The sequence below is a fragment of the Panthera uncia genome (genome assembly GCF_023721935.1).
Source record: "Panthera uncia isolate 11264 chromosome D3 unlocalized genomic scaffold, Puncia_PCG_1.0 HiC_scaffold_8, whole genome shotgun sequence".
NCBI lineage: Eukaryota > Metazoa > Chordata > Mammalia > Carnivora > Felidae > Panthera > Panthera uncia.
The window spans coordinates 30312885-30331809 of NW_026057586.1; the positions used below are offsets into that span (position 1 = coordinate 30312885).

Below are 18925 nucleotides of genomic sequence, written 5' to 3' on the forward strand. Positions count from 1 at the left end.
TATTTAAAAAATCTTTTAAAAATTCAATCCTATGGTAACTGAAGAATGGCTCTTTGCTAAAAGGATAAAAGAAAATGCAGTGAGAAGACATGTAACATAAAGAGAAACAAAGTTTAAAAGACATGAAAATGTTTAAGCCTCCAAATAAAACCCCAAATGCCCTATGAGGTAAATACTATCGCTCATTCAATTTCTATTCCCAAATATCCTTATGGCCGTTTTGCTCATCTGTTTCTGTGATTCCTTCTCAAGAAGATGGAGTAAATCATAAACTGGGCAGTGAGACTGGATCTCTTGTTGGAACTCAATTTACCACATCTCTTTTAACTACAATCCATGTCTGCCTGTACTCCTTTTCTTTCAAGAAAATTCATCCTATTTTTTGACAATTACTCTTCTTACCTGTATCTTCCCCCTCCCATATTGAGCTAATATATCTTTCCCTGTCCTTGAACCACTTTGTCTTCCTTCCCCTCCCTTACAGCCCCACACATAAAAATGTCTAATTCTTGTCCATGGGAAAGCACTTAAAATATCTGAAGATATTAAACATCTAGTGAATGATCTTTATCCTCTCCAGGCTGAACATCCTCTATTCCTTAATCTCGTCCATAGCAAGATCTCAAATTCAGATACTGCTCCCAGCCCTCCCCGTGTACATCAGCCTATCAATATCCCACTCCAAATGACAGTCTGCTGCAATGAATAAAATAGTTGACTTGTGGCCTGACCAGTAGAGAATATGATGGGTCCTTAACTCCTTGTCCTAAATAAATGGAGATTTTTGCACCTATCCATTCCCAACCTGCTACAACCCAAGAGACTTAGTCCAGTTTTTGCAAATACCTTACTTCCTTGACTCATGATAGGATCCTTATCAATAGAAAAAAATTCAGATAGTTGATAATACTGAGTTCAAATTCTATGCTGTGCACAAACATTAAGAGAAGTAGGAAATACCCTCAGAAAATTATATCAATCCCCAGTGAATGTTGTGCTATTATAAACAGTCCATTTTTCAACCCTGTTAAGTGCCTTTTGCATGTCAATTCTATAATTTAAACTATTTGCTCTATTTTTCAGCATCTCTCCATGTGAATATGTATCACTTTGTACCTTCATCACAACTATTAAAAAACAAATGGAAAACACATTGCTGCAAATGACAGGGTATAGAGCAAACTACTAGAAAACTTCATACATACTGAAACAGTTTACCATTTATCATTGTGGATAGAGTAATTTGAACATTTACTAATCCCTTCAATCATATTTGGTCCCAGTCTATGCTTCTCCATTTTATCAACTGAGATCACAAATCCAACACCTATCTGAATCCCATTTCCCTGCACAGCAATGGTTCAAAATGCCATTCATATGTTTTGTAGAAGCCTAAAATGCCATTAATCTAAAACAGATTTGCACTCCATTGGAGTAGCTACATACTCCTTTAAAATCTAATCACAATCTTAGGATATCATTCTCTTTACAAATGTTCATTTTATCTTTTGATTCTCAGTAAGATTCTCCTGGGGGCGGGGGGGGGGGGGGGGGGAATTCTGGTGTTTTTGCCATTCATCAATCAGCAGTATACACTCCTTTTGTCATCTTTCTGGATCTATTGTCTTTTGTATCTTTTGCAAATCTTCTCTAAAGTTTGGAGGAAGTAAAATTAAAACCTTCAAGTCTCCTGATAAAATCCCCAGTGTCCCCATGGGCCAAGTACAGCTTCTCATCCAATTTCTTCTCCTAAATTACTTCATAATTATCTGGGCCATCTCTGGTTTTGAAACACACACTTAATTTGCCAAGTTAGACTGCCTGACTTTCTCTCTCCAGTAGAAACCTCCTCTTCTGCCCTATTTATCCCAACACTTCCTCTAGCTGCAAGTGAGTAAGACATGCACATGTGCACCTAAATATATTACCTGTCCTCACTTTTCCTCACATCCGGGCCTTTGTTTTTCATAACTCCAGGTGGTTTCTTTCACATTGGAGTTTAAGGGAACAGGACCATCTGGAACTATACCATATATAAGCTGTGGTATTTTTTTAAGAAAATGTGATCCTGCATTTTGAATTTCAGATTTATATGAACTGATCGAAGTAGTGAAGAGGTATTGTTCAGTGCCTATTGTTCAGTAGTGAAGAATGTTACTGTTCATAGCAGAAGCAAAAGTTAAGTGTTCTCATAGAAGCGTGCTAAATTGGTTTGGAGCAGCTGAAATGAGATACCTTAATTATTCAGAAAAGGACAGGCAAGGCAAACCCTTACAAAGTAGAAAATATTTGGGCTGGGCCTTAAAGCATGAGCAGCAGTTTGCATAATAGAGATGTAGAAGAAGGCATTTGTTAACAAAAAATAGCCCAGTGTTTTGAGAACACAGGATGCATATCAGTGAGTGTAAGTCAGTTTGGAAAATTATTTTGAGACTTCAGCTCAAAATAATCCACATGCCAAAGTGGCACATCCTTGGGGGCAGGGGGTGCCCTGAACCCCTCAAAATCATTGGCTATTTTACAAGACTTGGTGGGAACACTTTGACTTAATAAAAACTATACTTGAGTATCACTGTGTATTACTTTAGGTTTTCTACCTTTAGGTTAAAGAACATGTGAGGGCAATGAGGATATCTGTTTTGTTAACATGATGCCCCAAAACAAAATATGTACAAAGTGGTCAAAATATTTTTTGAGTGAGTAAATGAAATCCATGATTATACATATGGTTTACAAAATTATCATCACCAGCTGTGTCTGGCATAAACGTGCAGAATGAAGTGAACTGTTAGACAGGTAATAACTCCGGATCCATTTACTTCTTAAACATTGTTCTTCCAAAATTCAACGGGGGAGGTAAGAGGGAAAGGAAGAGAGGATATGGGAAAAGAGACACACATCTGTAAGCAGCTGAATGTGTAGAGACAGGTGCCAGTCATGTAGCCTCCAAAATTGGCATATACCTTCCACATTTGGTGCCTGAGGAAGGAGGGAGAAAGTGAAATGTAAATTATGTACTATAAAAATCAGCAGCTGTGTGCCCTTGTCTTCTGCTCTAATGCATAGCTCTGAAACCCCAGGTTGCTCCCACTGAGTGGTGGAAAGGTAAAAGGAGACCAGATGTTTGAAGGTGACACACAGACTCTAAATGAGAAATGCTGCTGTGGACAAGATGAGAAAACGAAATCTTGCCTGGTATAGAATCCTAAAAGAAGGCGGTGGGATCAGTGCTAGGTCATCTCACCAGAAGAGGCAGACTGGTGGGTGGCCAAGCTCAAGGCTTCTTGTAAGAGGTGTGGGTAGTCCCTTATCTAGAATGATTTGAAGGTGCCCCCAACTGGAAAGAACTTAGGCATACATCATTCATATAACTGCCAGGGGACACAGAAGTGAATTCCAAGGATATGCGTTCTGAATGAGGTCTAAATTATACTGTGCTTGCCCCAATTAAGTAGTGATACTACCATTGCTTCCCTCTGTGCCTGGGGGTAGTGGTTGGCATCCTTTATAGTGCTCCTAGAAATTCAGATATGCATGGCTTAGGCATCCTCATATGGCTCATATTTGAATCAAGGATTTGATTGGACACATCTGCTTGGCAGAACCTAGGTCACATGTCTGTAGCTTTGTTGCAAAGGCAGCTGGGAAAATGGATTGCTGCTTCTATTTCAATCATGGAATGTAGGGCCTAAAAGATTCAGGGTGACAACAAATTTATCAATTGTCTGCTATACTGGTTTTTGTGGGTTTGGGTTGTTTTTTGTTTTTGTGTGTGTTTGTTTTTGTTTTTTTTTTGGACTTATACTAAATGTAGTTTCATGAAAGATTCAGTACTACATATTTGAGTATTAAGATTGGTCCAGTTTTAGAAGTTGTGTGTTCACTCAATTTAAGAAACAGCACTTAAACATCAAAGTAAAATCCATTACACATTTGATTAATCTTTGACAAACAACCAATGTAGCAAAATAAAAACAGCTTCTGGTGTTTAATCATCCAAGTTTAGTTTCCAACCACCTCCCACTTTGTGAACTTTACAAATCTTAATACCTCTGCTCTTTTTTTTTTCCCCATACTTAAAGTGGGCACGTTGCTATATAGCAGTGTGATATACAAGTTAAGCTATACATGTGAAGAATTGAGCAGAGTGCTAGACACAAAAAGGTAAACTGAGTTTATTGATCACTTATGTGCCTGCCTCAGTGATAGAAAACACGTATACAAAGATGAATAAGCCATGTTCAATGTTTTCAAATAGCTAAGATTAAGAAAGCTATTAAGAACAGAATGGTTAACATCCTTTAAAAGAGCTATTCACAAGGTGTTATGGGAATGGAGTATAAAGTTTCTCATTGGGCAAGTACAGGAAGGCTTCAAAGGGAAATGTGATGGTTAATTTTGTGTCAGCGTGACTGGGCCATCAGGTGCCCAGACATTGGGTTAAATGTTCTGGGTGTGTCTATAAGGGTGTTTCTGGATGAGATTAGTATCTAAAGTCATAGACTGAATAAAGCAGACTGCCCTTCCCAACATAAGTGGGCTTCATCCAATCAGTTAAATCTGTGGATAGAACACAAAGACTGCCTAGGGAATTTTGCCTATCTGATGGACTGAGCTGGAGAAACATTCTTTCCTACCCTTGGACTATAGCTTACACTGTGAGCTGTCCTTTTTCTCCAGCCTTTGATCTACAACTCCAACTACTTTGGACTACAACTTACTATTAGTCTCCAGCTTGCCAACTGCAGATCTTGGGACTTCTCAGTCTCTATAATTGCATGGACCAATTCTTTAAAATTACTCACATATTAAGATTGTAACTTAAAGATGTAAATAGAATGTTATTTAAAGATATTACATACTGCGTTACTCTGGAGAACTCTAGTAGAGGAAATTATAAAATATCACATAAAGGGTAGGAGTTTGCAATATAATTAGGAACATAATTCACTTGTATTTTATTTTATTTTTGACTACATTGTAGTTAACATACAGGCCCTTGCATTTTAAATTCACACCTGTTCTTCTATAATGAAAAGGCCACCAATGACTGACAGAATATTCCATATTTGTATTTTGAGTTTACAGAGATACCTGGTTTTGCAACAGTTGATCCATTCTCTAGATTTGCCATAATCAGTGCAGTAGCTATGAGTTAATGGGGCTGTGTTGCACTTGACATGCAACTGGCCCAGACTGAATTCTACTGTATCTTATTGTGTAAAATACATAGTGGCTTTCAAAAACTTCTTACAAGGAAAGAATCTCTGATCACTCACATTTTCCTATATTTATTACACAGTTAAATATCTTAGATAAATTTAGTTAAACATATTAAAATTCATTTTATCCAGGGACTCCTGGGTGGCTCAGTCAGTTGAGCATCCAACTCTTGATTTTGTCTCAGGTCATGATCTTGAGGTACCTGAGATTCTGCCCCGTGCTGTCAGCCCAGAGCCTGCTTGAGATTCTCTCACTCACTCTTTCTTTGCCCACAACCCCCCCCCCCCAATAAATATTTTAAAAATTCAGTTTCTCCATTTGTTTCCTTATGGCTACCAGAAAATTTAGACTGTGAAGGTAGCTCATATTTCTGTTGGACAGCACTGCTTTGGTCTGGGACCAGTCGCATGATAGGACATGGTTGTTTACTTGAAATACAGAATCTCAGCTCCAGACCTACTGAATCAAGAATGTGCCCTTCAGCTAGATCCCAGGGAGACTTGTCTGTACAGAAGAGTTTGTGAAGTACTGTTCTAGCCCATTGTCCTCAAAATATCCCTTTTAATCCTCCAAGTGTAATAGAAGCTTCCTTTATGCAGCTCTCATTCCTAGAGAGGCAGACAGAGTAAAGATTATCCAACTTCACAAGAGGCAAGACTAGAATTTTGAATATCCTCTCCCTCCAGATCAGGTTTGTATTTAGTATATATCTAGGGTTCGGTTGTTAAAACACCATGCTTAGCAAGCTTCTGGCACAAAACAACTTCATCATGTCATCAGTTTTAAGAAGGAGGGAGAAGGAACAGTTTCCTCTGATAATGCCCGTTTATCTTCAGTAGGCTCCTGCCCCCAACCTGGGGTCATTTCTGGTCCTCAGGTGCCCACAGGCCTCCTGCAAGTCCTTTGTTCACCCTCCCCTCCCAGTTTCTGCCCACAGCTGTTAGCAGGTTTCCCTTCCCATAGTTCCCCTTTATCATCTGGGCTGATCAGCCCCCCGGGCCCTGCTTTTCTGCTTTCTCTCATGACAGCTAATTTTGTGCAAAAGTAATCTCAGAGTAAGGTGTTTGTGCTTGATAATAGCTTAATATTTTACCTCTCCTGTAGTTTTATTGCATTTTAATAGAGAGTTCCTGGAAATAAAATGGCTTATCTTAACTAGAGAGAATGAAGCCGAAGGGGTGGAATTTGGGGCATCATGCCAGGCCAGTGAGAAAGATATTTTGGACAGAAAGGTCCTTGAGCGTCATTCTGTTTTCCATCTCTATAATCTGTATTCACCAGCATTGTCAGAAATTATTTCATATGAATATTAAATATCTTAGAAATTATCATTTTAATACATGAGATAAAAATGATACAGATTAAAGGAAAAAGAATCATTACCAAACAATAAGTCATCATTTAATTTTGTGCAAATATTGTGTTGCTGTTACCCAAAATTGGGTCCCCTTCTTGGTGGGTGTCAAGCCAAAAGACAACAAAGCCAAAGGATAGAAAAATAAAAGATTTTAAATACAACAAGTAAAAGAGAACACAGGGTATATTTCCCAAAGCAGTGTCTGCCATGAACAACAAAACTGGGGCAGTTGTAAGCTAAAGGTGCATACATATTCATGAGGGGGTTTGTGTGATGGGGAATTCAGCATGGACTTGGGGCGAAAGTCCTCTTAGGTGATAGAATCCAGGTCAAAGTCATGAGGAACCAGCAGGGTTCAATTCTGTCTTCAGTTAGTCTGGTATTTGAGTGTTCAAAGGGGTTTAAAACCTACAAAGATAACTTAAGAATGTGTGCCTGGTCAGTCTTTACTTTGGAACCAGCACTGGGAATTTGACCACTATTACTGTTGCTGATATGATTAGGCTAATCTCCTGGCCTGATGGTGGCTTTTTGTTCTTCCATTCTTTTGTTCTCTTAAAATCATTATCTACTGGATTCTATTCTTTTTTATATTCCAGGAAGTTCTGCAAGAAATGTGCTTTGGACACCTGGTACTGGTCAGGCATATATCACAAGAGGGCCTGGGGCCTAAAGTGATTTATATGTCAAGAAAGCTACCCCTTATCTTTTCCCAGAGACCCCTAACTCTCTACTTATATTACCTTAAACAATATGAACAATTAGAGAATAGGAATGGGATATTTTATCCCATTTTACGCTTGAGCTCAAAACATTCCCTTTTAAAAACACTTTTAAAAATATAATACATTTACAGGAAAACATAAAAAGTATTGAAATTTTACAAAGTAAATATCCAAATAATATTCACTCTGGATAAGAAATTATTTTCCAATAAATATATCTTAGTTTAGATGTTTAGTTTTCTATTTTATATAAATAGAAACATGTCTAGCTGTTTCAAAACAGATTATTAGATTCAGGCTTGTTGTATGCTGTGGCTATCTACATTTCAAACAAAAAGAATCCTCTGTATGAGTAAACTAGAATTTATTTGTATATTATACTACTGATGAAGTCTGGGTTTTTTGCAGTTTAGAGATAGTATGAATAATACTGTTGTAAACATACTCATTCATGGCTTTTGTGCACTTGTGTAATTGCACATGGGCATGTATTCCTGATGAATGAAATTGCTTATAACAAACTGCCCCAAATCTGATTAAAAATAAAATGTATTTGTCCCTCATACACCGCTGTTAGTTGGAATGTCTTATCTTCAGATTGGTATATATCTTCTTAAACCAGTGGGTATCTCAGGGCATAACCTCATGGTGATGGGAGAATCAAAGGAGCATGAGCTCCACTGCATGTGTGTGTTTCCATGCCTCTACTCACATCACATCTATTAGCATTCCATTGGCCAAAGTAAGTCACATGATCAAGCCTAAAACCAGTGAGTAAGTACACTCCACCCACTATAAGGTCATGGTAAGGGTGTACAGATATACTATCTGTACAGAGAAGAATGGAGACCAACAATCTATCTAACATGTAAGTTATAGGTATGATGAGCTTTGGTAGACAGTCCCAAGTAATTTTCTGTTTATGTATCACCTGTAGTAGATGATCATTCTCCTTGGCTCCACCCGTTCACTATTTGGTATTGTCTGTTTTTTAAACCTGCTCTTCTATTTTGACATTTGCATCATGTAGTGATTTTTAAGTGTATGTATTTTGAGAAAGTGTGCATGTGAGTGGGGGAGGAGCAGAGAGAGAGGGAGAGAGAGAGTCCCAAGCAGGCTCTCTGCTGTCAGCACAGAGACTGGCATGGGGCTTACTCCCATGAACTGTGAGATCATGAACTGAGACGAAATCAAGAATCAGGCACTTAACAGACTGAACCAATTAGGTACCCTGGTATTATATAGTTGCTTTTTTACTGATTATTAATATGTTTGTACAGCTTTAAATTTATCAACCATCTGAATGGTGTTTACTTTACATTTACTAAAATTGGAACATTTTAAAATTTAAAGTTGAATTTAAAAATTTTAAATTGGAAGGTTAGCATGGTCCTAAGCAAATTTGGGAAGCATCTATTTTTTTACCCTATTATCTCCTCAATACCTGGTGTCAATATCAATGCCCCCTCACCCCAAGAAAGAGGAAGAGACTTCATACATTTTGATACTAATCTCTCCACCTAGGATACTCTTTTCTTTCCTTACCCTTCTGAGTGAGATAACTTTAAGATAGCCCAAAGGTCAGCTGTCCTATGAAGTCTTGGCCTATTTACCAACCTCCAACTTTAAGTGGATTTTGTTATTCTTCTGTTGTGCCCTCATTTAATGACAAGGACAATATATTACTGAACTTTGTATCCCTAGTACCTAGTATCTATAAGTGGATAAGTGAAAAATTTTCTAAAATAGCATGCTTTTTACAAGTTGTGTGATAATAGGCAAATGACATAACTTCTAATGACCTTTAACTTCTCATCTGTAATTGGACGTGAGAAGAGTTCTTCATAGCTATTACAAGATATAAATGACATAATGAATGTAAAATATTTATATATTTATGAAGCAAGCACAATTTCAGTGCTTAATGAATGATAGTAATAAATGTTATTACTTAAAACAAAGAACCTCAATATCTTGCCCACCTTTTATTGGAGAAGATAGCCTCTTTCTGAGTGACTTATAGAAATTCATTATACATTCTGGATATGAGTCTTTGTTGACACATATACTTTATTCCACACTAGGGCTTACATTTGCCGTCTCTTCATAGAGCCTGTGATAAACTGATCTGTTTTAGTGTACTCAGTTTTAACAAATGTATTCTAATTTGTCAATCTTTTATTTTATAGTTAGTGTTCATATAAGTTTTTGAGAGGTCTTACTATTCCAAACCATGAAGGTATTCTCTTACATTATCTCCTAGAAGTTTTGTTTTGTTTTGCATATTTATACCTACAATCCAACTAGAATTGATTTCTGTGTATATTGTAAGATAGCAATCGGCTTCCATTATCTTCGATATTTATACCTATTCAATGGTGCTACTTGTTGAAAATACTTTCTTTTCAATATTTTCTACTTTTCTACTGCTCTGAAATGCCATTTGTTTCCTTAAAGTGTTCGTTTGTGTGTGCATTTTCATTTTGTCGGCTTATTTTTCTATGTGCCAAAATCACCTTGTTCTAATTGCTGTAGATTAACACTAAATTGTGATCTACAGCTTATGTTCTTTTTTGAGATTCTCAGATATTTTTGTCCATTTTAATTTCCATATTTACTTCAAATCAGTTGGTGAATCTAGTCACATTTGCCCACCACCTAAGTCTGTTTGGTATGTATTTATAGATCAATTAGGGGAAAGCAGGCCTCATCAAAATATTTAATCTACCAATACATAATTAGGACCTATGCTTCTACTTAGGTCATCTTTAATTTTTCTCCTGTCCTACAACTTCCTAAGTAGAAGTCTTGCAAAACTTTTCCAAGATTTATTCTTTGAGATTTGATATTTTTGACAGTATTTTAATACAATAATTTCATTTATTCTATTTGCTGATTGTGTATAAAAATGATTTTTTTTCCTGTATTGACCTTGTTGCCAGAAAACTTACTAAATTGATTTATTCAATCTACAAATTTATCTGTAGAGTCTTTGAAATATTCTATATACCCAACAGACATTTTTCTATGAATGGTGACATTTTCCCTTTTTGAGTTTCTTTTTTTTTTTTTTTTTTTTTTTTTACATATTTTTGTCTAGCTGAACAGGTGGAACCACCAGCATAAAGTAAATAAAAGTATTTATAATCACTATTCTCATTGTGTATCCAGTCTCAGAGTGAATGGTTTTAATATTTGTCCAGTGATCATAAAGTTTGCTTTTTGTTTAGCCACTTATTACTAAAGATAAAGCAATCTGCTTTGATGCCTAGTTTGCTAAAAAGTTTTTGAGGTTTTGGAATTCCTTATACATTAGAAGATATCGATAGGTCTATTTTTTTCATTTGAAATAATTATAAATTCAAATGGCACTGTAAGATATAGATCCTGTCCCCTTCCCCAGTTCCCCTCAATGGTAGCACTTCTCAAACCGTAGTACAACATCACAATCAAGATACAGATATAGTCAAGATACAGAACATTTTCATGACTACAATGATCCTTTATGTAGACTTTGAAAACAACACCCACTCCCTCCATAATGCCTGGCAACCATTAATCTGTCATCCATATCTATAATTGAGTCACTTCAAGAGTATTATAAAAATGGAATCCTAGAATATGGAAACTTTGTGGATTAGCTTGTTTCAATTAGCATAATTCTGGTGGAGATTCATCTAGGCTATTGCATGTATCAACCTTACATTCCTTTTTTTTATTGTTGAATAATAATCTATGATATGGATGTACCACAGATTGTGTAACTATTGAAGGGTATTTAACATGTTTCACATTTTTGGCTATTATGAATAAAGCTACTACAAACGGGAAAAAAATAGTGTGTCTTTATGTGAACATAAGTCTTCATTTCTCTGTAATAAATCCAAGACTACAATTGCTGCTTTACATATTACATGTGGAAAATAAATACATGTGTAATAGATTTTTAAAAATATACACTGTAAAATTTTATTTTATGAGTTTCCACATTCATGTTTCCACATTCTTACCAGCATTAAGGGTTGTCATTTAAAAAAAATTTTTGTAACATTTCTTCAATTTTGAGAGACAAAGGTAGAGCATGAGTGGGGAGGGGCAGAGAGAGAGAGAGGGAGACACAGAATCTGAAGTAGGCTTCAGGCTCTGAGCTGTCAGCACAGAGCCTGATGCAGGGCTTGAACCCAGGAACCATGAGATCATGACCTGATCCAAAGTAGGACACTTAACCGACTGAGCCACCCAGGCACCCCAGTTGTCACTTTTTTCAAAGCCATTCTGATAGGTATGTAGTAATAGTTCATTGTGATTTTAATTTGCACTTACCTAAGGCTAGTAATTTTTTTCTTTTTTTAACAAAATGAAAGGGACTTCTATTTCCATTATCTTCTGGTAGTATCTCCAGAATGAATTGGATTCTATCCTGAAACATCTAAGACACTGGTCTGTGGAGTCTTATCTTCCAATTATATTCACATTTGGGAGTCATTCACTTGGTATTCATTTTTCTTTTCCACCATCAGTGTCACTGTGTCCTAGTACCTCTAATTTGAATTCCAAATTTTTAAAAACTTTCTCTAATTTACCCACTTTGGTTTGGATTCTTATTTCAATATTAGAGCTATTGGTCATTTTCCCCACATTATTGTATCAGGACCAACTATTTAATTTTCTGGATCCAGTGGAAGAAATGCAGACTTCTTATTCTAAAATTGAGAATTACAAACAGTGATAGTAGAGCATCAAACAAAGCATGGATTCTTGTAAGCGTAGAGTACTGTGTGACTGAACAGGTGGCATGCCCATGATGCCAGCTAAAGCTAATGATGTTGAACATGTTTTATGTGCTTATTTGCCATCTGTGTATCATATTTCATGGAATGTCTAGTCATGTCTTTTTTTTCCACTTTCTAAATGGATTGTTCTTAAGATTTGAGAGTTCTTTGTATATGCTAAATAGTAGTCCTTGGTCAGATATCAGGTTTGCAAATATTTTCTCCTATTCTAGCTTCTCTTTTTATCTTCTTAATGGGGTCTTTTATAGAGCAAAAGCTGTTTTAAAATTTTGAAGTCTAGTTTATAAACTTTTCCTTTTATGGACTTTGTGTGTCAGGTCTAAGATTTTTCCTGGCCTTGGATCTTGAAGATTTTTCCTATGTGTCTTCTAAAAGTTTGATAGTTTTATGTTCAAGCTTCTGATCCATTTTAGATTGATTTTTCTATAAAATGTGATCCTGAGTTAGAGGTTTGCTTGTTTTTACCAATGTAAAATTTTTCCTATGCCATTTGTTGAAAAGGCTCTCTTTTCTTCACTAAATTACTTTTGCACTTTTGTCAAAATGTAGTTACACTTTTGAATGTTTATTTCTGAGTTCTCTGTTCCGTTTTATTGAGCTATGTGTCAATACTATGTAGTCTTGATTACTATAGCTATACAGTAAGCCATGAATTCAGGAAACCTGATTTTTCCTACTTTGCTTTCTAAAAATGTTTTAGTTTTTCTAGTTTTTTTTTGTTCTTCTCATAAAAAACTTTTAAATATGGTGCCCATATCCACACATACATATGAGTGTTCCAAAATTTTGATAGGCATTGTGTTGTCTGTACACCAATTTGTGGAGAATCAACATCTTTACAATGTTGAGTCCTCTAAGCCATGAAAATGATATGCTTTTGCCTTTAGATTTTTAAGTTTCATTCATCAGTGTTAAGGGCTTTTAGCATATAAAGCCTGCATATGTTTTGTTTAAACCTCAGTATTTAATTTTTTGAAGTGTTCTAAATTGGTTCACTGTTAGATCCGTTATAGTCTAAATGTTTTCCGTCTTGCTAGGCTGCACTTGGTTTCTCCTGGGCTTTTTTGTTTTGTCTGTACCCATTAGTGTTTCCAGGCTGCCATCTTCTTCAGTTTCAAATTTGTGAGGCAAAAAGAAAACCTAGAGAACTCACTACACGGCTATTCCTTGGATCTGAGTTCCTAGCCAGGCTGCCTTTTCCTCCCCAACTTTCAGAGTCATCTTAAGCTTGTTCTATGTACAGTTTTCATGGTTTTATTTTATGTAGCAGGAGGCATAGGGAAAACTACATCTATTTCATCTTCCCAGAAACCACAGTCTTGGTTTAAAACAAAACTCTGCCACTAGATGTGGCTCATATTGTATCTGAGCTCCAAAAGCTCCTTGGAACCCTTCTGGAGGTGTCCATTGAGGGAAGGTGAAGAACTGGCAGAACTATGGGACTCCCACAACTGATCTAACCATAAAAGTTATTTTTTTCTGTGAAGAGATAATCTGTATTTAAACACATTCTATCTTAAAAAACTCTGGGACACAACCATTTTACAGATCATGGCCATAGGATTATGCAGTCATTCATCATGATTATGGTAAATGGGGGAAAGAAAGGTAGAACAAGATGTCATCATTTCTTTCTGAAGGAACTAAGGAGAGGAGAACATCTACTCTTTTCTTTTCCTCACCCCCAAAACAAGAAGTGAGGCAGAGACAAAGGACTTGAAGCACTCAGTGTCAGTGCCTGTAGCTCAACCCCGTTACCTCTCATTTCTGTTTAGCAGAAGAGAGCCAAGGAATCAGGTTTCTCAAGAACCCCTCTATCTGGCTGAAAAGAAAGTGTTAGAAGGCTCTAACATTGAAAGGATGTGGATGTCCTGAAATAGTTTCTGTTCATGACAGTATTGGGAAAGAACATTGATTTTGCTGCTCTTGCCAAGCTGCTGCAGGTCTACTCACTAATGATGACTATTAACTCTTTTAAAGACCTATCTGTTGGCTTATCCTTGCTATGAGAAGCCATTGTTTAGAATGGCCTCTCTCAGTAATGGCCATCTGCAGGTGCAAATCTCCAGGTAGTGTCTGTTATTCCAAAGGAAGCACTACAGCTTGTACCACCTCGATAGGTTTGCTGTGGAAAATCTACCTGAGGACCCTATAGAATGTATATGGTTGTCCCCTTGGCGTTGAACTTCCCAGAGCAGTGACATTGGGCATTTTCCTGGGAGCAGCAGGGAAATGTTGATTGGTATGAACTACCACACTAAAATCTGTCTATAGGAAAGATTTCAATTGCTGTGTAACTCAGATATCATCACCCCTTACTCTTCCCAGACCTAAATAAACTTGGCTTACTCCTCAATTTTAAAGCATAATAAAAAGTCTAAACTCTGCCCTATAATTCCCGTGTATTTCCAGGATTTACTTTTTAATGACACCCCTTTCTTCAGCTCTTATTTCCATGGTGGGGAAGTATGTTCTCATAAACTTTTAGTCTTCTCTGAAGCTAAGTTCAGCCAGTTTTCAAAACCATTTTCAAATCCAGCAAGCTTATATACCCTTAATAGATTTCACTGAATATTTATATTCAAGAGGATGGGCTGTGCTAGAATCAATGCAATTCCCTTTCTTTCTTGGCCTCTCACCAGTCCTCCCCCTTCCAAACTCTGTTTTCTATCTGTTACTTTTGAGGATTGACTTCAGCTCAACTTGAGCTCCTCTGGGTGTCTTCTGCTGTCTTCCTAAATAAGTACATTTCAAATGTTTCTAATTTAACACTCATTATAATACAGTTGAATTACCTGTTTATTTTCATGTATTCTCCCAAGATTATAAACTATGTGGATAGAAATCAGCTGTCTTGGGGCGCCTGGGTGGCGCAGTCGGTTAAGCGTCCGACTTCAGCCAAGTCACGATCTCGCGGTCCGTGAGTTCGAGCCCCGCGTCAGGCTCTGGGCTGATGGCTCGGAGCCTGGAGCCTGTTTCCGATTCTGTGTCTCCCTCTCTCTCTGCCCCTCCCCCGTTCATGCTCTGTCTCTCGCTGTCCCAAAAATAAATTAAAAGCGTTGAAAAAAAAAAATTAAAAAAAAAAAAGAAATCAGCTGTCTTTTTCAACATGGTAGATTCTGTGCCTATCAGAGTATGTAGCACAGATTACACACTCAAGCACATATCGATGTCATTATTGATAAATATATTGATATATTAGATTTGTATCAGTACTGGTTTAGTTTCTCTTTCTGCTCAAGAGAAAATTTCTAGTACACTGTGTTCTAAGATGCTTCTGCTTTATACACATATAAACACACAATTAAGATGATTTGCTTAAGTAATTGAGAAAGTTCTTATAAATTATCTGAACCTGAACCTTCATGTTGTATTTTTTTAATTGGGTTAATGATTAATATCTTAGAGATGTATACTACCTCAGAGTTAGAGAAACATATCTTCAGTGTAAGGCCAGTTATTACACATTTCAGGTTTTCAGGCAAACCATGTAAGAATTTTTCAAGTATCTTAGGATTTTCAAAAAAGTCTTCTAGTGAGGGGAACCTGGGTGACTCAGTTGGTTGAATATCCAACTCTTGATTTCATCTCAAGTCATGATCCCAGGGTCCTGGAATCAAGCCCCCTATCAGGTCCTGTGCTGAGCATAGAGCCTGCTTAAGATTCCCTCCCTTTCTCTCACTCTACCTCTCTTTCTCTGCCTCTCTCTCTCCCTCACCCCTGCTCACGCTGTCTCTGTCTCTCTCTCTCAAATAAAGTCCTCTAGTGAAAATTCAACAATAACCTAATATTTTCTCAGTTACATATTGTGGTTTTAATATATCCAAATTTTGCATTTACAACTAACATCTTAAAGGTATTTGAATATATTCTGCAAAAGAAATAAATTTTTGTATAGATTATTCAGAACATCTTAATGTTTTTAATTATAGACTTTATATTTTGGAAGATTATTGTAAACATATACTACCAAATTGTCTGATTTATTAGTTGGGTTGGCGGGGGGTGGGGAAGTGGAGCGGGGAAAATGACCACATGGGTAAATAGAAATGGCAGAAGTAGAAGTGATTTAGTTTTAATATAATTTAAACTTAAAGCAATATAGTTACTATATAACATGGCTTGGGTTTAAGTTGTGGTCTTTTTTTCTCCCTTACTTCCTCTTTCTTTTCTATTTTTTCTCTCTCTCATGCTCTCTTTCTCTCTTTCTCTCCCTCCCTCTCTCTTTCCTTTTTAAGGCACCATTGTTATATTCCACTTTAGTTGATCCTTCTAGAACACCTGTGCATTGACTAGTATGTACTATTAACTCCATATTACAAGTAAGATTAAATGGTTGGCCAATAATAACAGCAGTATTTAGTGATGGATGTGAGGCTTTTTACAGGCTTTTGGTGGCTTCTGCCTGTAAAATTTTAGAGAAGGAAAGTGAAGAAGACCCATCCTAAGAGAAGCAATGGTGTCCAATCAATCATCAGTGTTTTCAAATGAATTTTAAAGTGGTATTTTAAGGTAGAATTTTAGAATTTAAGGTGGAATTTTAGAGATACCTCTAAGAATGTGGCTCCACTGTGCTTTTCAGTACAAATAATACAGCAGGCAGTTACTATTATTTCTGCCTGATAAAGCTTTGTATATATACATTTGGCCTCTTGCTTTAGAAGATAAATGAACTCACTTCAGGGCTGCATCTATAGGCAGATGATTGAAATTCAGGGAGGTGTTTATATGCATTCAAGAGAGAATTTCTGTCACTGCATTTCTACATGGGAGGTCTCAAAGGGAGTGGATGGATGGAAACAGGAGGGAAGATTGTTTATTGGAAGGAAATGAAAGGGATTAGTTTCTATGGAGGCCAGGGAGGTGACCTAGATTCACAACACTGGAATGTGTACTGTGATAGACACTTCTTAAAAGAGAGAAAGAAATCTTGGATAGAAGGCCTGACTTAATTTCCAGCCAATTCACATCAAGTCTCTTTGAAGGGGTTTTGTGATCCCAAGAGAAGCTTTTATTTGATATATGTTTCATGTGCTGGGTTTATCTAGGGCTCTGATAATCACACAGAGCAGTTCTTGTCTGGATTACTCAGCATGCTCCTGGCCTCAGCAGGCTCTTTTTGGGGCCTTTGAGTTTAAATAAACAAACATGAAATCTGAAAGACTCACATATGATTCTTAGGTCACAGCATCCTTTCAGAGTAGCTATTCTTACTTCCCTATGAAATTGAAAAACAACCCTATGCATTAAAAAAAATATCCACACGATTTCTCATGTGTAAAAGGCAGATCAGTGAAAATACAAAGAGCAGTGGAGTAGAAAATAGAAAGACTGTGTGGTTGCTCATATATTGAATGGTGTCACAGAATGGTCAGTAGTTGCTGAAACCACACCTGATTGATCAGCCTGCAGATTATACTTCCCACAATTTTCTTTCTGGAGCACAGTCATAAGGTATGACTTTTCCTTGAAGAGGTAGGCTTATGTGCCTCTAAGTCTTTGGATCTTAACATCCCATTGCATATATGTATGTCTTCCACTGTGATTGTTTAAGTTCTTGAGAGTAGAGACCAGGATCGTGTGTGTGCATGTGTTTGTACATCTTCGCATCTCCAGCACCTAGCAAAAACTTAGTTTTGGGGAGGTTCTCAGTACTGTGTGTTTAAAAACTGCCTCCTTGGTTGACCATTACTATTTTCTAAACCAGAAGGTTCCGAAAATCATATGTGGTTCAAAGTCAACAGTATGAATAATTGTTGAAATTGTGCCAAAATTCAATGCTGTCCTAAATGCTGTTAGTAGTGGTTCTGTTTGCTCTTTACTTAAAATATAAATGGTGGATGGGGCACCTGGGTGGCTCAGTCATTTAAGCATCTGACTTTGCCTCAGGCCATGATCTCACAGTTTGTGAGTTTGAGTCCTGCGTCAGCTATGCTGGCAGCACAGAGCCTGCTTGGGTTTCTCTCTCTCTCTCTCAAATAAAAAAAGAAAGAAACATTTAAAAAAGAAAGAAATTGGGTGGTGGGGAAGTCATTAAACCCAAAGCAAATAGAAGGAAGGAAATACTAAAGATTAGAAGAGAGGTAAATAGAGAATACGGGGGAAAAAAAAAAGGAGAAAATAAATTATACTGTTACTTCTTTAAAAAGATGAACAAAATTGACAAACTTTTAGCTATATTAACTAAGAGTTTACTCAAATAAGGAATTGAAATAGGGAACTTAGTACCAAACTTACAGAAACAACAACAACAAAAAAATCAGAATTGTATGCAGAAGAATGAATACCCTTACCAAACATATTGAACAAAACAACAACAAACTGAAAATGGATCAATAACGTATAGGCAAAAAGCTAAAATTATAGAACACTTAGAAGAAAACAGAGTTAAATATTCATTACCTTGAATTTTAGAATACTTAGAACACCAAAAACATGAACAATAAAGAAAATTATACTTCATAAAGATTAGAAACTTTGCATCAAATGCCATTGTTAATAAATTTTAAAAACCTACAGAATAGGAAAAAAATATTTACAAATCATTTATAAGTGTTTAGAATCCAGAGTATATAGGCATGTATAAGTTAACAAGTACACAAACATATTAAAACTTCTTACAATTTTTGGTGTACAATTCTTTACCTTCTTGGTTAAGTTTATTCCTAAGTATTTTATTCCTTTTTGTGCTATTATAAATGGAAACATTTTGTTTTCTTTTTATTTTTTTTATTTTTTTTTTTTTCAACGTTTTTTATTTATTTTTGGGACAGAGAGAGAGCATGAACGGGGGAGGGGCAGAGAGAGAGAGGGAGACACAGAATTGG

The 18925-nt window shown here is 36.5% G+C and overlaps 1 protein-coding gene across 1 annotated transcript in view; it reads left to right on the forward strand.

The window, feature by feature from the left end:
- The window catches only part of RIT2 (Ras like without CAAX 2), a 385184-nt gene that overhangs the window by 122190 nt on the left and 244069 nt on the right, over positions 1 to 18925 (forward strand). The gene's annotated exons all lie outside the window — the stretch shown is intronic.